Source organism: Lotus japonicus, chromosome 1 (assembly GCF_012489685.1).
Source record: "Lotus japonicus ecotype B-129 chromosome 1, LjGifu_v1.2".
Classification (NCBI taxonomy): Eukaryota; Viridiplantae; Streptophyta; class Magnoliopsida; order Fabales; family Fabaceae; genus Lotus; species Lotus japonicus.
In genome coordinates this window covers 14,860,982-14,884,806 of record NC_080041.1, presented here as the reverse complement: position 1 = coordinate 14,884,806, position 23,825 = coordinate 14,860,982, and the positions used below count along the sequence as shown (strand labels likewise).

General features: G+C 36.9%; 1 long non-coding RNA gene across 1 annotated transcript; it reads right to left on the bottom strand.

Moving 5' to 3' along the window:
* Positions 1–393: 393 nt before the first annotated feature.
* Positions 394–2,779, bottom strand: LOC130731631 (uncharacterized). The gene is made up of 2 exons (XR_009016765.1): positions 2,386–2,779; positions 394–758 (listed from the first exon to the last, which is right to left on the bottom strand). It is a non-coding gene; the product is annotated as an uncharacterized LOC130731631 (long non-coding RNA).
* Positions 2,780–23,825: the final 21,046 nt, after the last annotated feature.

Here is a 23,825-nt window from a genome sequence, read left to right as displayed (position 1 = left end):
TAAGGCATGATAAGAGTGAGACGTATAAGTCACCACCACAACCCTCCACCATCGCCACCACACCACCCTCCACCATTACTACCACCACCATCCACGACCACCACCGTCTCCACCACCACCACCTTCGCTGCCACCACCCCCTCCGCCACCGCCACCGCCGCCATTGCCACCGTCACATTCCTTCGCAACCCTCCACCATCGCCACCACACCACCCTTCACCATTACTACCATCACCCTCCACCACCACCACCGCCTCCACCACCACCTCCGCCGCCACCACCCTCTCCGCCACCGCCACCACCGTCGCCACTGCCACCACCCCCCTCCGCCACCCTCCACTGTAACACCCCAATTCTAAACGGTATATGTATTGCAAATATCAGAGTGATAAAAATTCTAACACTCATGGGGCATTACATAATCACTTAAAACATTATCATAATGCTCCTGTAACAGATACATAGCACATAAACTTTGAGATGAACTCATAAATAAACTTAAATGCTCTTGTGACAGTTAATTAGTCTTTGAACTAGTTCACTTTGACAAATAGTTATGCAGCGAATCCAGTGTCTTTAAAACTTAAAGAAAACATAGTATCTTGCCCACAACTTAAAACAGAAACAACTTCTCAAATAACAACTTAATTCAAATTATAACAGAAGGAAAACAAGCGTCCATTTCCCCCCCGAGTGCTACGTATCAGAGCAAGGACTCCAACTCGAAATAAAGGCTATAGACTACTCCTCCTAATTACCTGCACGTTACCAACAAGGGTAACATTCAAACAGAAGGGGTGAGATATCGAGTATCATAAATATAAGAATGGCAATAAATATGCTAGATTAATGCCACACCACTTCTTTTTATATTCATATAGCTCAGTTACTAAAACAGTCACAAATAACGTCATCGACTCGGATACAATTCGAACACAACAATGACTATGCATATGTATGTGGTACCAACAGGGCTTCAGCCCTCATCACGAATTGCCAATTATTGGAGGCACAAGGCATAAGCCTTCATCACAAATCGCCAATACAGGCCATCACAGAGTATGCAGATGCTATGCGACTCAAAAGGACGTATACATCTCATAATCATCACTTCAACATGAGGCATTGCGCCTATATCACTACATCACTAACATCGCTTAAAACAACACAATTCAGCACACATGCATTTTTATCAACTATACAATTACCCTGACATCTTAGGCAATTTTGGCACCAAATCAATGAAACAACTCACTTAAGCATGCAATCATGGAAGAAGCTATCACATATGGTAAATAAATTATGGATTTCATGCTAAAGGTGTTCAGCCACATGCATCATTCTCATAGCTAATACATGGAACATAAAGACACTAACTTTCATACAACATGTAAGCTAAATCTAATTATATTTCCAAAACAATCAGAATTTCCGTAATCTGGAAAAACAGCAGGAACACCAGCCACTAAAAGCGGTCTCCTGAATTCGTTACTGAACCAAAAATCATGTATTTTATATGCCTAGAAAGCTAACTTAAAGTCCTACAATTTCTTAGTTGATCACATCTTCATTTGAGCACTCTAACTGGGCGAAAACAGGTCTCGAAGTGTACTGTCCAGCCCAGGAAATTTTGGACAGCAGCACAGCATCATCAAATCCGTGCATAAATCATATAGCAGTTCAGGAATTACGCTCACAGCAGAAACATATTTCAGTAGAGATAACCTACAGGATTCGTTACTTGTTCAAAAATTACAAATGACCTCAATTTGAAAAGCTAACAGAAAACTCTACCTCTTTCTAGTTCATCAAAGAATTTTCTGGGCACATTAACAAGGTGAAAAATCACGTTGAAGTTCACTGGCAGAGATAGCAGATACAGAGCGCAGAAAAACATGGTTTACTAAACTGAACTTACAGACCTCGTCTCTCAACCAAAAATTATGTACCATATCATTCCAGAAAGCTCTTTCAAAGGCCTACACTTTCTCAGTTCAACGCAACATTATTCGAGCACTCTAAACACGCTCTAAAAGGCTTCGAAAGTCACGGTTCATACCAGGAAAATGACCAGTCCGTTTTATGTTCCAAAATAAGTGATTAAAGTTGTTTCTCATCAAACAAGACACAAAACCTAACAAGCATGCTACCTAACAGTCCTTATGTGCGTGATCATAAAGAAAATCAAAAGGGAACCTCAACCCAAAACTCCTAGCATACTATGGTTCTGCCCTCACCCCGTTCAATCACACAAAAGAAAATCCCAAAATCAATGGATTTCAAATCAGATTTCCAGAACATCATTAACAGAAACAATTCTACATCTCCCAAATCCCTAATATCATTCACCATAATTCCATTAGAAACTCAAAATCCCACCCTTACCTTTGGATTGAGTGCAGCTCCCCGTTCCCGATCGAATTCTCCGAAGCCGATCCGCTCTCCCTCTCTTCCTGCTACTTCACGCACAACCTTCTTCTTTTTTTTTTCTCCTTCTTTCACGCGTCCTCTTCTTTCTTATTTTTTTTTTCTTTAGCTGCTTCCCCATCCTTATTAAACCATCTAAACCTAATTCCTCAAGGGCTAAACTAAAAATCCTAAAATCTCTCCTAGTCCTTGTCTCTATTTTTAATCCTAACTTTCACCCCCTAGCTCTCTTCCATTTCATAAAACACACTCAGCATCACAAAAAAATTATTTTATTTCATTAAAGTATTAATATATCACCTATTAAACCCTCATACAATATAATCTTAATTAAAATAAAATACCAACATTATTTTAATTAAAAACGGGGTGTTACATCCACCATCGTCACCACACCACCCTCCACCATTGCTACCACCACCCTGCACCACCACCACCGCCGCCTCCACCACCACTTCCACCGCCACCACCCCCTCCGCCTTCGCAACCACCTTCTGTGGCACCCTCTACCTCCACCACAACCACCACCTCCGCCGCCACCACTACCACCACCACCGCCACCACCACCACCACCGCCGCCACTGCCACCGTCACATCCCTTCGCAACCCTCCACCATCGCACCACACCACCCTTCACCATTACTACCACCACCCTCCACCCCCACCACCGCCTCCACCACCACCTCCGCCGCCACCTCCCCCTCCCCCACTGCCACCGCCACCACCGCCGCCGCCGCCACTGCCACCAACCCCCCTCCACCATCGTCACCACACCACCCTCCACCATTGCTACCACCACCCTGCACCACCACCACCGCCGCCTCCACCACCACCTCCACCGCCACCACCCCCTTCGCCACTGCAACCACCTTCTGCGGCACCCTCTACCTCCACCACAACCACCACCTCCGCCGCCACCACCCCTTTCGCTAATCGTCATTGCCACCACCGCCCACCACTGCCACCACCATCATCACCACCCCCTCCGCTAATCGTCATCACCACTACCACCACAACCACCTTCCTCTGCCACCGCCACTGCTACCACCACCACCATTACCATCACTTCCAACACCACCACTGATGCTGCCACCACTTAAACCACTACCTTCACCACAATCCTCCACCATCGCCACCACCAACTCCTTCCATCGTCCCCGCTACCATCATTTCCGACACCATCGTCGCCGCCCTAACCACCACTCAGCATTACAACTGCCACCTCTAGAGCCACCACCACAACCACCCCCTCCATCACCGCCACGGCCATTATCACAGCCACCTTGGCCGCCACCATCATCTTTACCACCTCTTAAACCAACTTCATTTTTATAATATATACCATTATTCAATATTTCACTAAACATAAGTTTATATTAATTTAAATGAAATGATAAGTTATACGTTTGGTACGCTGTATAGTATTAAATTTTTATCATGCCTAATACTATCAGGCCTATTAATTTAAAACCAATGCTATTTTGCTCTATTACAATTGATATCTAAAACCCAAAAAAAAGAAGATGTGATTAATTTAAACATGGAAATGGAAGTAATAGTGGAGAGGAGAGGATTAATTGCTAGTATTGTCTGTCTAACAATGATATATACACACCTCATTTTTAAACACTTCATTTCCACCTCTTTTTATTTCTATCTCTCTCATCTTATCATCTATCACATCTCATACTTTCTCTTTTTTACTTTTTCTTTTCTTCCTATCTCTCTTCTCATTCCACCTCTAGAGGTGTGTATGAAACCAACAACTACTGGTTCCCACATTGATTTTACACAAAAGAAGGAAAAAAAGAAACACAGTCACTAGCTAGTGGGGTCATCAAGATGCTTCTTCTTATCATTCATGACTGACTAAGCAGATTAATTGCTAGAAGTGGAAGGATTTTGATGAGTGGCACTTGAGCTGAGACTGAGGTCAAGCATGGTATTTGGAGCATTATTATTATTGGTTTTCTGATTTCCCTTGGAGGAGAGTTTCTGTTTGAGCTCAGACAAGAGTGCTTGATTCTCTTGGTTCAGAAGCTGTGCTTTCTTCCTCAGCCTCTCATTTTCCTTCATTATGTAGCAGTTCTGCAAGTACAGCTTTGAGTTCAGCCTTTCCATGATCACTTTCACTCTTAACCCTGAAACCACAAAAAAATATTGTATATTATATGATTGGAATACCATATGATAAAAAAAAATGTGACCATGAAATTAAATGAGGAAACATAACCACCTTAATAAATGACTCAAAACCAAATGGGAAAAAAAAATTATACTATTCCTACTTTATGAATTGTTTTGGTAGATATAATGATGAGAAGGCAATAAGCATGGTGGGTGGAGGGCAGGACAGAACAATTGAGTTATTAGGACCACCCTATCAAATAAATAGAGCATATGGGTTTGTCTCAAAAACTAAACAAAGGGGAAGAAACAAAGGGGGGAAATAACAGTTGCACTCATTTGAAAGCAGAGCAAAAAAAAAGAAAAGAAAAAAACAAGTTTCTTTCTTTTGGCTATCCCAAGAAGAAAGAAAAGGATAAAGTTCCTTCCTAGGTAGTAAAAGAGACAAACAAGCTTCGTACCAAGATCTTCTCTGTGTTTCTTGTTGTATGTCTATGTGTATAAATTCAGTTCTAGATGCATATAATATGAACAATTTTTTATGCCACTAGTAGAGCCAAAAGTTGCCAAAAGTAAAATGGAAAAATTAAATAAACATAAATTCCCTGACTCATAGAGAAAGGAAGGCCATTGCTAGAGAAAGACAGAGAAACCATTGAGGGGGTGTCTTTCTAAAATTATAATAAAAAATAGGAAATAAAAAAAGAAGCTAAAAAAATCCACCATGAAAAAAGAGTTGACATCCCAAAATTCCCAATAAAAAAAGTTTGTATAATATGAAACTATGTGAACCTTAGGAAGAAGAAAGCTAGAGAATCTGAATCAAGTTAAAACCAACTACAATACCATGTCCACAATCCACATTTCTTTGTGAATGTAATGGGGGAATTAAACAAAGCAATACAAATACAAGAGAGATATAAAGATGAAGAGCCTCTTGAACTTTTCAAAAAAGATCACCTTTAGAAGAGAGGCTTTGGTGGAAATGAAGCAGCAAAGTACTATGCAATGTATATAGAAGAAGGAGAATTAGAGAAGAGAAGTGAGGATCAAAGGGAACAAAGAAGGTGTGAATTTATAGAAGAAGAAGGAGAAGAAAAGAGAGATCGAAGAGAGACACAAAGGAAGGGTGATGAAAAGAGGGTGCCCCTCTCTGACACAACAATCATGCATGTGTAAGCATGGAAGGCGGCCGGTTAGTAGCCTAAGCGATTTTATGTTTCGGTTTCATCATGGCTCTTATGGCGTCATGTGAATCATGATGCTTACTTCCTTCCTTCCTTCACCTTTTCTTTTTTTTCTTTCCATTTTCTCATATACTCTGTTTTAAGACTTCACTTGTCGAGGGATGATACCTAAAAGCATGTACATAAAGTTTCAAACAAGTTACTTTCATATATAAAAGTTAATAGTGGTTCTCCTCTTGCGTGCCGAACATTCATCCATACCAATTGAGCCAACATGTATTAATTTAACCTGATCAATAGGTAAACACATGTTAGCTCAGTTGGTAAGAGCTTATTATTCATTTCGCGGCCCTTAGAAAACTATGTGTTCAATTCTCGTTGTTAATGTAAGGGTGGTATTAGTGGTTGATCTGTAAGTACATTTGTAAGCGATTTGTAGTACTGAAGACATGTCATGTTCTATGATAGTGATTAAAGCCAAACTCGCTCAAACTTTTATTCATCCAAAATAAAATGAAAGCACAATGGAAATTAATTAAACACATGTTAGTTCAGATGGAGAGATTATGTTTTCGATTCTCGTTGCTGATGTGAGATGTGTTGGTGGCTGATATATAAGTACATATGTAAATGACTTGTTGTTGGTAAATCCGCAAGTGTACGGATCCACCCGGTTTTAAATTATCGAACCACAGGGATTGTGAGTGACTAAATTCAGTTTAAGCTTTGAGTTTGAAGGTTGGTTTTATTGAATAAGAAATATGCTGAAGTAGTAATAAGGAAAAAGGAAAATAAAAAAGACAATGCAGAAAATAACATGCTTTGGGTTCTTGTTCAACTAGACAATTTAAGCACATCATTCTAAGCACATGAACTCATGGATCTCTCCTTGATGATATAGCCTAGTTACTCACTTATTGATTCCTCACATAAGCAATTCTCTCATACTAAAAGCTAAGCTCAATTCCTTGTGTACTTAGTCATTTATATGAGGTTTTAGATCATGCAAATTCAGGCCATCAAACCCCAACCCTTCCTCTATTCCTAGTAGCAAGCAAAGAAGGGGTAATCCCAAATCGGTTCCCTAATCTATAACAAACTTCCGTTCTGATTATAGAAAAGCAAAAAGCAAGCATGCATACAAGCTTAGATTGATGTTCAGAAAATGGGATTCAAGAAAAGAAGAAGAACATGTGGGAAAGAACTTAAGATTATAACTTAAACATGAAAAGTCTTACATGAAAACCAAAGCATAAGAAGAGAGATTAGCCAAGCATGGCAAGAGCCATGCTTGGCTAAGAACCTGAATTACAAGCTTGGAAGCCTTCTCTCACTCTCCTAGATGATCCTCTACCTCTGAATGTGACAAAGTATGAAAAGATTACAAAAGAAAATGACTAAAATCCTATTTATAGGCAAAATTCTCAAGTCTAGGCTGTTCTGGGCGCTCAGGCGCCAATTCAGAGCGCCTGAGCGCCAATTCCATTCTGAAATATGGCCTCTGGACCTAATTGGCGCCTAGGCGCCCATTCCCCAGCGCCTAGGCGCTTAAGCTCGCCTGAAAAGGACTTTTTGGCTTCTGAAACTCCTCTTTTCAATCCTCTTTAAGTTCTCCATCAATTCCATGCTTCTTGGCCTTCTTTCTCCTTCAGTTTCTGCTCTCCAAACCTAACCAACAAGTCAAGGAAGATTCTAGAAGCTCCAAGAGCTCATTAGCACAAGAAGTCCTTCATAAAACAAAAGAAAATCATGCAAGTCCTAAACTTAACTTAAAATGCAAGAAAACTCCCTATAAAACTACAAAATTACCAAAACAAAACAAAGACTCAAGAAAAGATAAAAATGCATGAGAATGCATGAAACACTACATGAGACACAAGAAAAGGACTCAAAACCTACAAGGAAAAACCCTAAAAACATCATATAAACCCGGGTCATCACACCACTATACTCAACGACAGCTCGCCCTCGAGCGTCACTAAGATTAGCTTGCCCTCAAGCACAAAGAATTACTCCCAACACACATGCCAAAAGAGGGATACATTTTTTAGAAACCGGGGGATCAAGTAAATGCAGTTAGTTCCAAGAGAAAGATTCAACAATCAACTTCATGCTACTCTTAGATAAAGAAGAATTAGAGTCCACTATGAGAAGCATTTAGAACTAACATCCTAGCATGAGACAATTGTTTAGTGCACTAAGCACACAAGCAAGTTCATATGTTCTGAGAATCATTCACTCAAGAGCAACTAAAGTTGACAATGCATTATTCAATGAGACTTCAAAAGGGTTGTAATGTTGGCTAGGTAAAGCACAAGGTAGGTGGTCCCTAAGGAAGACTAAGGTTGCACAAGATTTTGAGTGTGGTCCTTCATGAAAACCGGAGCTTAAAGCAATTGATACTTAGCAAACAAGTCTCTCAACCCCCTTTTGTTTCAAAATTTTTTCTTTTTTTTTTTGGAACTCCACCCATTCCATGGAGTTCATTTTTTTCTTTTGACTATTTTTTCAATTTTTTTCTCTGGGGCAAGAGACAATTGCATTTTTTATAAACTAGCCCCATTTAAGAGTTAAGAACCACAACTCCCCTTTGAATCCAACCAATCATCCAGCCCAATAAACAAGGTAACAATAGAATCTCCATAAGGCTCAAAAGGGTCGACTAGGGACAAATATATACAATACAAGCTCTGAAGTCCAAGAAAACCTACCAGTCTCAAGAATGCAAGTCTCCTAAAGCTACACTCAAGGAGGCATCAAATGAAACACAGAACCAAGAAGTGCAAGTGAGTCAGGATCCTCCAGGGAAATTATATAGTGAAGGGTCAAAGATGGACCCTTGTGGACTCACATCAACTCTATCCTCGAGATAACACTTAGAAGACCGAAGTCTCTCCCTCTCTTTCCCAAACATACAATCACTCCCCAAAAGAAAGCACAAAGTATCCATTTAAAAACATTTTCAAAACAGGCATCATGTGAGTGAGTAAGACTTGGGAACATGTCATTTGGGTAAAGGGCATAAAGACCAAGGTACAAAAGACTCCATAAAAAAAAATGCATGATAAAAAAGATAAACAAAATCTATAAAGGAAAAATATGCTAAAATGCATGGACTAAAACTCAGAGTAAGAAAAGAACCTTCTTCCAAGTGATTGAGTGCTTCCAAGTGTTCTCCAATGGCTTTTATTTCCTGAAAAACAAAACAGAAGAAACAAAACGTAAAACAGAAAAAAGAAACATGGGTTGTCTCCCATTCAGCCCTAAGTTTAAGTCTTAGGTAGACTAAACTTCAAACTCGTAACTCAAACCAAAAATCACAAACAATCCCCGGCAACGGCGCCAAAAACTTGTTGGTAAATCCGCAAGTGTACGGATCCACCCGGTTTTAAATTATCGAACCACAGGGATTGTGAGTGACTAAATTCAGTTTAAGCTTTGAGTTTGAAGGTTGGTTTTATTGAATAAGAAATATGCTGAAGTAGTAATAAGGAAAAAGGAAAATAAAAAAGACAATGCAGAAAATAACATGCTTTGGGTTCTTGTTCAACTAGACAATTTAAGCACATCATTCTAAGCACATGAACTCATGGATCTCTCCTTGATGATATAGCCTAGTTACTCACTTATTGATTCCTCACATAAGCAATTCTCTCATACTACAAGCTAAGCCCAATTCCTTGTGTACTTAGTCATTTATATGAGGTTTTAGATCATGCAAATTCAGGCCATCAAACCCCAACCCTTCCTCTATTCCTAGTAGCAAGCAAAGAAGGGGTAATCCCAAATCGGTTCCCTAATCTATAACAAACTTCCGTTCTGATTATAGAAAAGCAAAAAGCAAGCATGCATACAAGCTAAGATTGATGTTCAGAAAATGGGATTCAAGAAAAGAAGAAGAACATGTGGGAAAGAACTTAAGATTATAACTTAAACATGAAAAGTCTTACATGAAAACCAAAGCATAAGAAGAGAGATTAGCCAAGCATGGCAAGAGCCATGCTTGGCTAAGAACCTGAATTACAAGCTTGGAAGCCTTCTCTCACTCTCCTAGATGATCCTCTACCTCTGAATGTGACAAAGTATGAAAAGATTACAAAAGAAAATGACTAAAATCCTATTTATAGGCAAAATTCTCGAGTCTAGGCTGTTCTGGGCGCTCAGGCGCCAATTCAGAGCGCCTGAGCGCCAATTCCATTCTGAAATATGGCCTATGGACCTAATTGGCGCCTAGGCGCTCATTCCCCAGCGCCTAGGCGCTTAAGCTCGCCTGAAAAGGACTTTTTGGCTTCTGAAACTCCTCTTTTCAATCCTCTTTAAGTTCTCCATCAATTCCATGCTTCTTGGCCTTCTTTCTCCTTCAGTTTCTGCTCTCCAAACCTAACCAACAAGTCAAGGAAGATTCTAGAAGCTCCAAGAGCTCATTAGCACAAGAAGTCCTTCATAAAACAAAAGAAAATCATGCAAGTCCTAAACTTAACTTAAAATGCAAGAAAACTCCCTATAAAACTACAAAATTACCAAAACAAAACAAAGACTCAAGAAAAGATAAAAATGCATGAGAATGCATGAAACACTACATGAGACACAAGAAAAGGACTCAAAACCTACAAGGAAAAACCCTAAAAACATCATATAAACCCGGGTCATCACTTGTGGTACCGGAAACATGACATGTCCTATAGTGATGATGGAGCTGAACTCGCTCAAACTTTTTATTCATTGAAAAAATGAGGGCACAATGGGAATTAATTAAAATGGGCATAATGGGGGTTTCAGTTAGGGTTTACTCTCAAATGATGATGGGCTAGGCGTCCCAAGATTTGCAATGATGGTTTGGATTGGGTCCAAAACCACCATCTTCTTCTTACCCTCTCCCATCTATCATCAATTACTCTTTTGTTTTTACTTATGCTGTGGTGGTGGTTCTTCTATTTTTAGGCCTCCATAATTCTCACTTTCAGTTTTTTGTAATTTTCATGTGTTGGGAAGTGTTGGCTGTAATCATTCTCCTTGCCGTAATGTTATATGGAAGATGGCAATTTTTGTGCATTGAGACCTGAGTTTGGGAGTGTTTGTTTGTGGACTACTTGTCTCCACTACACGACACGTACTGCTTTTTTTATTAATTACTTGTGTTTCATCATGGTTTCCTCTATTAAATAATCTCTCATTTTGCATTTTTGTGATGATAATTGATACGAAATTTCTTTCTTGTGTGTAGTAGATATATGATTCATATGAATTAATGCGTTGGATGCCATAATCACTTTATCTGAGCTGGAGAGCTTGATCATCTTTGTTTTTCCATATGCTAAGGAGAGTGCTTTTTAACAAACCAAATAGGAAATCATATAAAGTGTTCCACAAAAAGGGCAAAAAAGAAAAAAAGATGTGGAGGGTGTTATGCATTGTCATTATACTGATGCAAGCTTGTTTTAGCAATTAGCACAAGCTCCTTATGGGAGTCTACTTTAACTCCTAATGGGGTTTTCCATTCATCCAAAGTGACTAATCTCAGTACTCACCATTTAGCTTGTGAATAATGAGCTAACTAAATATCAACATTTTTTTAACCATCAACGGAAATTTGTTTAAGGTTATAATTATGATAATTATGATCACCGACGGGGACAGAACCAAAAAGTTGATAACAAAGTCGAAAATTTAACATACTAAGTAAAATTAATGGTTATTAATCGAATGATCAGAATATACAAAATATGTTAGAGACAAATATAACATTTGAATACTATATGAAGAATTTTTTCCTCTTTGGTCCATCGATCGACCTCTCCTTTTATCCCAACGTAGGTTTGTCCTTGATCGCCTCTGCTAGTAGCATGTGTTGATTTTTAAAAGCACTCTTTTCCGCTGCTTTTAGTGGTTCTATATCCGCTTGAACAAAATTATCTCAACGGAGGATGATATATTTTTCTTATAAAAAAGACTTTTTCTTGCCAAAATTAGGAGATGAGGTTTGGATGAATTGTTGGGGGAGAATAGGGGTTGGATGATAGTTGGGACCAGTGAAACCCTGAATTCTCTCATGGATTATCAGTGGTGTGATGTGAAACATGATGGTTGACAGAGAATAATTTGGATGTGTCTAATTTGCTTCTATGAGTGAAATTTTCAATCAATTCATGCGTGTCCTCTCGGGGCTCCTCCATTTCAATCCCTTGTTTAGGATTTTGCTTGCATCAATCTATTTTGTCTAATTATGGGGATTCAATCGATTGTCTAGCTGTTAGGGGAGGATAGAGGTTGGATGAGAGTTGGGGCCAGCGAAACCCTGAAATCCCTCATAGATTATCAGTGGCGTAACGTGTAACATGGTGGTTGACAGAGGGTAATTTGGATGTGTCTAATTTGCTTTTGAGTGAAATTTTCAACCAATTCATGCGTGTCCTCCCGGGGCTCCTCCATTTCAATCCCTTGTTTATGATTTTGCTTGCATCAATCTATTTTGTCTAATTATGGGGATTCAATCGATTGCCTAGCTGTTGGGGAGGATAGCGGTTGGATGAGAGTTGGGGTCAGCGAAACCTGAATTCCCTCATGGATTATCAGTGGCGTAACGTGTAACATGATGGTTGACAGAGGGTAATTTGGATGTGTCTAATTTGCTTCTATGAGTGAAATTCATGAGTGTCCCCCCGGGCTCCTCCATTTCAATCCCCTTATTAGGATTTTGCTTACATCAATCTATTTTGTCTAATTATGGCGATTTAATTGATTGCCTAGCTATTGGGAAAATTACTATTTCGTCTTTAAGAGCTATAACACATTCATCTATTCATTTACTATATGAATTTTTGTTTTTGAAAAAATATTTAGGTGGTTCAAATTCGGTCATAATCACAGGTCAGTGCATGCCTACAGGATTATTAGTTATTTACAGAGGTACAAACAGATTGCCCACTAATACAATTCTCACATTAATTGCAAAAATTGGACAATATTTTGAGGAGAAATAATATGTTCTGAACAACAGAGCCAATATGTGTAGGAATCTGAATCTAAATCTAAATCTCTCACACTATAAAATCAATTGGGAAGATGAACTTGGAGAACGATAAACACACGAGATAGAGTTTGGCAGGAGAAACCTTTTTCACTCTCGTTTGATTGTCTCCAACAACGAGAAGAAAGAAGTCAAATGCGAAGCCATAACCTTTTAGCAATCTGCTCAAAGTTAAGAGGAAACTCAATAGACTTGAATTTTTTTTGTGTTTGTCATTTTTTTCCCTTTGTAATTTATGTAATTATATAATTAATTTACTTAGGGTAAAATTAACTTTTTTCCACTCTCTACTAAATTAAGGAAATTGAGAAAGATTTCACCTCATTCTTTCTCTTCTCTTTCTTTTGCATTTATATTAAAGTTTATTTGACTAGCTTAAAGTTTATTTGACTAGCTTAAAAACTCTTTAAAAATGTTTAGTGAGGGAGCTTATTTTAGAAGCTTATGTTTGACATGTCTAACTAATAAGCTAGTTGAAAGCTGAAAAGCTAGCTGAAAACTTATAAGTTAGCTGATAGCTGAAAAGCAACCTGATTAAAAAAAGTGTATCGTAAAATTAGCAGTTGAACAAGCTGAAATTGTAAAATGACACAGAATGACATTTTCTGTAATTTTTTTTATTTTTACACATCAATACCTATATGATATTAAAAATCAAAATAATTACCACTTTAAATATTTTAATTTAGTTCAAATTATTTATCATCTCAATAGTATAACATCAGTTTTTTTAAAAATTTCATTTTCGAATTTTTATTAATTAAAGTAAATAAAAAAATAAGTTTATAGTTTTAATTTAACAAACTAAGATTATATTTATCTAAATTAATAAAATAATTTTTAAAATTTTATTTATTTATTTATTTATTTATCATTACTATGTTTGCATAAATTAATAGAAGTTAACCAAACTAACAAGTACATATACAAAACAATAAATCATTATGAATACTTTTAGTAATTAATAACCAAATAATTCAAAATAACTTAAGGCATAAGTAGTTTAATCCAAGTTCACTCCAAGCATTACTAGAAAAAAAATATATATATACCAGTCAATTAGGATTGCTAAGAGCAAATCTATAGTACAAGAAACAAGAACATCTTAAGGACTTTCTACTTCTTTTTTTACATTACTGGAGGCATCTCTTGTATCACCACTTTCATATCTTCTGCACTCTAAGAACCTGATAATGAAAGGCTGAAAATTAAATCTTCAAATGCAGAGTAGTTCTATATGAGGGACAATCCCACACTCCACATGGGTACTCATTTACCTGTAACATATCAACTACAAATTTAGACTATCAAACCCAAATAAACAATGCCTACACCATCAAGATGAATGTTTAAAGAAAATAAGAGGAGAAAATGGAAAAATGCTGGTGTAACAATGGTTATTGTCATCAACCTGAGTTTTTTTTAATAAAATGTTAGTTATTTTACCTTGGTTTCCTTCCAAACTTGTTTAATACTGTTGTACTTCAAGTCCAGGGCCGGTCCCGACATTTTGGAGGCCCTGGGCAAATAATAAAAATGGAAACCTTCCACATTCCAATGCTAATTAAGCTCTTAAATATGACCAATAAATATCAAATTACTTGTATCTGCATGCCTCTTTTATTAATTGTGAACACCTTCAATACAGAAGTACAGAACTGGTCTTAAATGCAACTACTAATTTTCATTTTTGGGAAAGTTTAATGGGAATTGTTTTTTGAGCCCCTTGTTTTTGGAGACCCTGGGTTGTGCAGACCCAGGGCCGGCCCTGTTCAAGTCCATAGTAACTAGATTTCCTTGATATAAGTCATTGGGTATATGTTTGGAAGTGAATCCTTGCCAATAGACCCATCTCCGTTCCTGGGAAAGATATCCATAGTGTCCAGTGAGGTCAACACAGTCAAGTTGTAGAAGTCTCAATTTTCTCATTTCCTTGAAAGCATTAGCACTGAAGCAAACTCTGCTGGTTTTTTGCAACTTCAAAACCAATCCCTGAACAGTTTATGTTCCCGGCATGTGAAGAAAAAATAAACAAAGAAAAGTTAGGGAAACAGTTTTTGTTTGCTATACATAAAGCTGCAGCAGTGCAGCCTAACCACACTTACAATGAACATGACAAGGCCAAAACTCTCAGGTTATGAATCCCACAATTTTCATTCAGTAATTAAGACGAGCAAAACAATTCAGAAACAAACAAAGAGTTTTATGATCCTGAAACAGTTATGGAGAATAATCAAAAGTTTCAATCTATATTCTTATAGTATTTTTGGTCAAAACATCATGGACATCCTCATGAAACCACAATCGACTACGTACGCTTCCCAGGATCTTTTGCTGAACTTCCACGAACAATTTCTCTACCCATGTCTCGAAGTAAATTGTGCATTTGAAGCTTATTATTCTTTCCAACTTTGACGAGGCTCCGCTCTATGAGAACAGTTATTCCAACCGGAAAATCGGTAATACACAAGAGTGTGATGTCTAGTTTTTTCAAAACATGCTCTACTATTTTCTTCACTAGTTCAGATTCACTCCTTCAATAAAAAAAATGTTACAAATTAAAATTGGCAGTTCAAATTATCATTGCCAGTTAATATTTTCAAACAAGGTTTCATCCTCCAAAATAGAAACAGAAGCAAGAAATTAGAAAGTTACATGAGGTACCTAAAATTGGTGACATCCCAACCAGACAAATTTGAAGCTTTGGTTAGCACTCCTCCAACTCATAAGGAAATGCAATTTCATAATCCAATGCATAGCCTTATCAACCAATATTGGTTCCTGAAATTTAAAGAGTGAGGGAGATCAAACTAAGTAAAGAGAGCTAATCTGACAAATCTAAAAAAATGAAGAGTGTCATTTACTATGCAGAAGATGTTACTTCTTCACTGCTTCATAGCCAAACACCACTAGTGCAACATGAAACTGAAATAGAAAGAGAAAGGTGTATGATGATAAGTTTGACCCCACTTCTTAACAAGTTAAGTAACAGTTGTGCATATGCAAATGTTGTTGTTATCATACCTGTGAGCCGAAAAGCACCCCATAATTTTTGTTAAAAGAAAAATAAAACAGAGTTGTTACATACCAAATGTATACCAGAACAAACCACAGAACATATACTAGCACAAATATCAAAACTACCAATATGATATGAATAAATTAATTAACTAAAGAAGGCAAAAAAGCCTTTGCATATAGGTGAACAAAATAACAGAGCCTTTCTAATTTCCTGTCAATAAACAAGATTAACCTATCCTTATCTCTTCCATCTTGATTTTGCAGCGAAATTCCCTGTCAATATTGCATATTACTTTCAATGTACTCAAGCCTAGACAATCAGTTTTCTCATCCAAATGACTTAAGTAACAACTTAAAACAATATTGAATCTCAGCAAAATATGCCAAAGCAGAATTGAAGTAACCACAATATCATTCAATCATCTGTGACAATCACAAGAAGGAAGGCAACTAAAAATCAAAACATGTAAAATTTCAGATTTAGTCATGAGTAGGTTCCTTCCAAGCAGAAAAAATCATGCTACCAATGAAGGAATCAGTTAACAAACTCCATAATTTTCTTCTTCTATTAAAGTCAACTATATTGTTAGCCTCCAATTATCTTAGTGTATAGCCAAAAATATAGCCAATAACTTTACCAATCAAGCCTCCTGACTGACATAGTATATATTAAAGGAAGCACTATCAATAGTATAAAACTGGTTACATTATTCTGAACATTAAGCTCACCAGTGCCTATATACAGAACAAGATGAGATAGGCTACTTTGTATAGCCAATAACTTTACCAAACAAAGTAACTTAAAAAATGATACTACTACAAGCCTCTTTTCCTTCTATTAACAATAACTTACCATTCAAAAGCTACTACTTGAATTGAACTTACATGTACTGAATCAAAGAGTTTGGGAAAGGAAAACATAGTCTACCGATTTGAATTCATCTTTTATACACAATACCAATATTTGAAACACCATCCAATAAAGAAGCTAAAAGCAAATATATTAATCAAAATAATTTATCCAAAGCAGAACAAACAATGATTAAACAATAAATTTTCAAAAATAAAACTAAAAAGATAACAAGATTAAAGTATCACTTCTTATAAACCTGCATCACAAAGATTAAAAAACTGAATCAAAGCACGAGAAAGTAACTATAAACCAGAATTTTTGATTAAAAACCTGAATAAAAAACAACCATTTCAATGCAATTCATTCCTCTCTTATATTGTATTGGTAAAATCTTCTACCTAACTAGATATTAACATTCTCTAGGTTTTACCTTATTCTTCCTAACTACATTATCAATATGTTAAAGAACAAACAGGTTAAACCTGAATGCCATCAACATTCAACAAAGCTTCAATGCAGAAAGTAAGAAAGGAGAAGACGGGACCGAGAGATTGAGTCGGGGGTGTTGCGTGGGCGAGAAAATGTTTTCCGTTATTTTTAATTAGTTTTAATTTTTAGGCTTAATACATCAGAAGACCCCTGTAATTGTAAAGGGAATCAAATCCAGGACCTGGAAAAAATTTGCATCAAATTGGGTCCCTAGAAAAAAAAAAATTAATTCAATTAAGGCCAAAGTATGCCAACCTTCAATTTTATCCCAGTCATCAATTCCATGTGGCTTTTATAATTTTTTTAATTAAAAAATTAAAAAAAAAAAATTTTAATGCCAACTCAATTATTTAATCAAAAAAAAATTTAAAAACTTAAAAAAAACCTAATCTAATAATCCTTAACTAAACAATCTAATAATCTAACTAATAAATTAATCTAATAATTAGTTTAGAGAGAGAGAGAAGAACACCTTGATAACATCGAAGAACAACCACCACCATCACGATCGAAGAAGGTGAAGAAGAAGGCGAAGACAACGAACTCCAATTGAGAGAGCGAAGAAGAAGGCGAAGAACAACGAACTCGAAGAAGCTGGTGCTGTATTTTGAAAGGTCGAACCAGGTATTACGAATATAGTAGCGGACCTTGTTTCCCAGTTCAGTGGAGCCCTGCCAGCTCCATTATTTGGGTAACTTGAATATATGTCTCGCATCCAACACAAGATCCATGTTTTTCATATCTTACTTCTAAATCAATTCTTATGTTTGGGTAACTTATCTTTCCTCATAATCATCTTTCCCCACTTAATTGATTCTGACTTTAATTAGAATCAATATAGAATAATCTCCAAACCTGCACTTGTTCACCTAAAACTTGCAAAAGACAGAAATATTGTTCTTTTGCAGGAAGCATTTCAATACTGAGAGCATTATACTAATTTCGACACACAATGACTAAATCCCAGAGTCTTGCATTGTGCTATCAACAGCATTACCCTGAATGGGAATATTTACTGACATTGGAATTTAGAAAACTGAGAATCAAGAAAGCCTAAGAGGCACAAACTTGAGATTTCTCAGATTAATATTTTAGGCATCAAAACTACAAACTCTTGATGCAATATTACATATTACATCACCCTGGGCACAATACACTGCAAATATGCAAATCAATTCTGGGAGCTAGAATTGATTAAATTAGTTGATCCAACCAAACACACTATATATTAATTACAAGTCTAAAAAACAAAGTGAAATCAGACGGGCAGGCACAAGATTGTGATGAATTCATCTGCTCATCCAAACAAATTAAAAGTTCAATCAACATTCCCAACAAACACCAAACTCTTCTCCACCGCTACCACTCTCACTCTCACTCTCACTCTCACTCTCACTCTCTCTACCAGGATTCTCACGAAACGAGGCACCCCTAACGGCCTCAACACGCAGATTTGAAATTACCAATGTGTCAAGCTGGTCGACCAATGATTATTGCTGATTCATTTTAAAAAAATTAAAGGAAAATTCTTAGTGGACCTCGTTAGTTATGGATTGGATTGTCCAGTGAGAAACCTTATTTATATGCGCCGTTTTTCAATATCATTAAATAATACTAATGGAAAGTGTATTTCTTTGGCAGTTTTATTTACCTGAAAAAGAAACTGCATTAATTTATTTATTTAAATTTAAATAAAGGACAAGATTCCCTTTCTTTCGCCTGATGTAATAGACCGACGGAACATTTTTTATTTTTATTTTGTTTTGCGCAGTGAATTAAATTTACGTTTAATGTTCACTAATTAATATAATCCACAATAATTCGGGTAATGTATATGGGAAGTCCACACCGTTAAATGGTTCAAAACGCACGACACTTTCAAATCATTTCTTGGTCCTCTCTGTTTTTCTATTCATTTAGTCTATGTTTGGCATGTCATTTCAGCTAGCTTATAGCTTATTTGACTAGCTTAAAGCTTATTTGACTAGCTTAAAAGCTCTATAAAAATGTTTGGTGAATGAGCTTATTTCAGTAGCTTAAAGCTTTAAGCTATAAGCTATCTCAGGTAGCTTAAAGCTTAAAGCTTATAGCTTATTAAATATATTCTCATTTCTATCCTTATTATTTTATCAAAATTTCACCTTTAGCCTTATATGTTTTTTACTAAACCTATTTACCTACTCATTTTCCGATGTACCAAAAAAAAAATTATTTATTTATCAGTTATCACACTTGTCTCATATTACATCGTTCCCGCACAGAAATAATTACTACTTCAGAATAAAATAAATAATTTTATATTACAAATTATTTAATTTAATAAAAATATAGAAAATTAGATAAGTAAAAATGAAAATTATATTTTTAAGATGATAAATTATTTGAGTGAAATTAAAATATTTATAATAATTTTAATATTAATATCATATAGGTATTAATGTGAAAATAAAGTAATGTTAAATATAAAAAAAAATATACAACTATGTCTTTTTATGTCATTTTACAATTTCAGCTTGTTCAACGACTAGTTTTACCAAACACTTTTGTTCAAATTACGTAGCTTTTCAGCTATCAGCTATCAGCTTATCAGCTTTAAGCTTTCAGCTAACTTTTCAGCTATCAGCTAGCTTTTCAGCTTTCAGCTAGCTTATCAGCTAAACGTGCCAAACATAGCCTTAGTTTTCATCTTTTGCCTTAAATCATTTCAAAAAAAAAAATAGTTTTCATCTTTCGATTTACTGAAAGGGTTAATATTTAATAGCATTTTCAATACATTACCTGCTGGTGAGGCAAGTCAAATCCGTCAAAATGTAAGTTGGATTGTTCTAACCACTTTCAATACAATGAGTAATTTTAATAAATTTTCCAATTTTTGTATGTTGTTTAGATTGTCATGCTTGGATGGGAGACATGTCTGGGTTTACACCGCCAGGTCAGGTTACCGTTGGCTGATAGAGCAGGGTGTTGGGCATGGGGCAATGCTACAAGGGAATAGCGGTGATGGTCTGGCGGCTGATCATGGCTGGGGTGGGTTTGGAGGTTGCATGCTCCATTCAAGGTGTGCTTTCTAGTTTGGCTGATAGTCTGGGATGCAGTGCCAATGAATTCTCTCCGCGACCGGAGGCAAATGGCGGAGTCTCCGATTTGTGGGCGTTGCAGGCTTTACCCGGAAACGGTCCTCCACTGCTTGAGAGACTGCTTCTTTGCTTTGGAGGATCTGGTCCTAGCTCGGTGTGAACAGGCAAGGCGCCACCTTGGATGATTCTGGGAGGTGGATTCACTGTTTGGTGGATGCATGGGGGAGCCTAGCGTTGGCTTTGCTCTGGGTGATTTGGTCTACAAAAAACATAGCAATCCTGGAGGGGCAGGCTATTCTTTTGGAGGTGGTGATGCGCTGGATCACTGGTCTCCAAGTTGAGTTTGCGAGAGCTTGGCCGGAGGTTACGTTAGCTAGGCCGGAGCGCCAGGTTTCTTGGCAAGCGCCGGAAGAGATGGAGGTTGCGGTAAACTGTGTTGGTAGCAAGGGGAGCTTGCCGAATAGCAGTGGGTTTGGAGGATGCCTTCGCAACAGCCGTGGAGAGTGGATTATGGGGTTCTTGGGGAGCGATGGTAGTGGCTCGGTTCTTGGAATGGAGCTCATGGCTATTTATCATGGGTTGAGGGTGACCTGGGAAAATGGATTCCGGAGGGTTCTTTGCCTTTCGGACTCCTTGCTCGCGGTAACATTGATTCGGGATCCTCCATCGAGCTTTCATGTGCATGCAGTGACTATTGCTTGCATTTGTGATCTGTGATAAGTGCCAATTTTACGTGTTTTTAAATATAATTTTAAGCACTTATTTGACTTGTATGCTTGGATTGTTGATTATTTTATCCCCATAAGTAGTTAATTTAGTAAATAGTTAATTTTAGTATATAAATAGAGTAAATATTATATTTTCACATTTAATCTTTTGTTTTCAATGATAGGTGAAAATCTATGAAGATCTGTGCCACAAGATGTCAAAAGGCCAAGAAATGAAGAATCTCGCTTAAGCCAAATGTTACTCGCTTAAGCGAAATTATATGGCAGAGGGTATCATCTCTGGAAGACAATCTCGCTTAAGCCGAATTCTTTCTCGCTTAAGCGAAGCATTCAGTGGCGGGAAGTGAACCCTCGCTTAAGCGAGACTTATGCTCGCTTAAGCGAGCAGAGTACTTCAGCGTTAAGAAAAGGCTCTCGCTTAAGCGAGTCTGAAGCTCGCTTAAGCGAGCCAAACCGACTTGAACCCTTATAAAAGGCCAGAACACAATTTTTCTCGGGATCTCTTCGATTCTTGACCAATTTTCCTCCCTAAAACATTTAGAGGAGGTTGGGCTTCATGGAGGAAGGGTCCCTGGGCTAGGAATTGATGGAGTTGAGCTTTGGAGCATGGTGATAACATCTTGGAGGCTATGGAAAGCTTGAGAAAGTTTCCATCGCCGTGGATTTGTCTCCAGTCTTCGGGTTTCATCTCTTCCTTTCTTATCTCTTGTATATGTTCTTTTCTATTTTTGTATCTAGAATGTTATAGCTTAGTTCTTTGATTGTTGTAAACTCATTTATTGATGTAAATGGAAATCTTTCATGTATGGTGTTTCTCTTTGTACTTCATGCTTCTAACCAATCAATTGATAATCAAAAGAGCTTCACTAATTTATAAATATATCGAGAGGTTGATATGAGTTGGTGTATGCTTAGATCAATGAAAGTAGAACGCCTATGTCTTAGGTCACGCCGTGTGTTAAAGTTTTGCTTTCTGCACTTCAAGTATCATTGATTTGTGTTAGATTTCTATGGACTAGCATGAGATCAGGAGATAATTGCGGGTCTGGTTCAAGAGAGAAACCACTCAATGAAATAGTTGTCTTAGGGTGATAATATCTTGGGTAGGAACAATAGTGGATTTCCACGTGACAGGTGGGGTTTTAAGTTCTAACAGGAGTTTCCGGGGTGACAACGGAGATTCGCAAGCCTAGGGTACATTGTCTTAAGATAATTGGTCATTGGGAATGTTTTTTGAGAGATAATCTGAGTTGTATCGTTCCTTTTGGGTTTTCTAGATGGTAAGGGATTACATCTAGGATTTCCAACTGATAGATTCACCTAGGCTAGGGATAGCTAGGTGGATAGCTCTCGGCATCGTGAATGAAATGAACCTTTACAAATGTGTTTGAGTTGAAAACAATTAGAGGATTAGGTGAATGCATTTCTGAATACGCCTTCTTCTTTGTTATCTCCGTAAACCTTCTTTTATTGCTTTCCTTATATTAAAAATCACAAAAACAAACTTTCTTCAATTATCTATCCGCTTGAATCGATATTTAACTGGTGGAACTGATGTTCACACAATCCCTGAGGACGATAAACCCGTATCTACTTTACTACGATTGAATCATAAGGGTTTGGTTCCAAAGCAGTACAAACAACAAGGAAAAAACCTTTATCAATCTGCTGCATCGCTAGTGCGTGGTTCGTCTGGAGCATACTCTCCGTGAGGGGAATGCATGTATGGATTTCTTGGCCAAAGCTGGAGCCTTACAAGAGCAGAGTTTTGCTTTGGTGTTGGAACCTCCGAGGGACTTGTCTTGCTTTTGCTTGCCGATGCTAGAGGCACTTCTTTTGAAAGGCACTAGTTAGTTGTTTTTTCGCTTTTCCCTTTGCTGCTTGTGTAAAAAAAAAATTAGAATTATCACAAAATTATACTTGTTTTTTTATCTTTAAACATTACAAACTGAACAAGAAAGTTTCACCAAAGACGATATTAAAAATATTTACAATGTCTCGTATTAAAAACCAAGGTTATTAAAACTAGACCGATGATTAAACTGATGAGGGCATTAGTTCACGGTTCATTGGAACAACCGTAGTTGAACTGTGGTCCAACCGGTATAGCCGCCATAAATTAAATAATATCATTTTAAAATAAATATATAATATATAAGGTAATTTTGAATAAAAAAAGATAATACCCATAACTTTATACTACAAATCAAAATTACACAACACATAATAATAGATATCCAACAACAACAACTAAATATCATATGCTAACTTGATTGAGAAGTTAAATTTATGTTTTTTTTTTTATTATTTGAAACTAAATTTATGTTTTCTTTTTTTGAACATAATTTATGTTTTCATCTTACGTTAAATTTGATTTCTAAAAGTTTAGAAGGATTATTAATTTGAAAATAACCTCCAATGGTATTTTATGTTGGTATAATATATTAAATGTTTAAAAATATACTTGATAATCACTTTATTGGAGAAAAGTGCAGTACCAACGACAAAAAAAAGTGCAGCGCCCAGTAAATTCTCTCATCTCTAATATAAAAACGGCCCATATGTTTTAAAATATACAACAAAACCCTAATCATCAATATCAATATCAATATCAATATATCAATCAATATCAATATCAATCAATCAATATCAATCAATCAATATATATTAGAAAAGAAGAACTCTCAACATGCCAATTTGATGACGTGTCGCTCGCACAGGCCAAGTTAGTGACGTGTCGCTCTGAGATTAATTCTCACTTGATATTTTACACGTGTCAAACCTAAGCTCTTCCTCCTTGGCCCTACTTGCCACATGTGCCCCGATTTTTTATTTTTTTTTTTAAAGAACCATGATTTCTCCTTATAGCCCAAGAACCGTTGACATTTG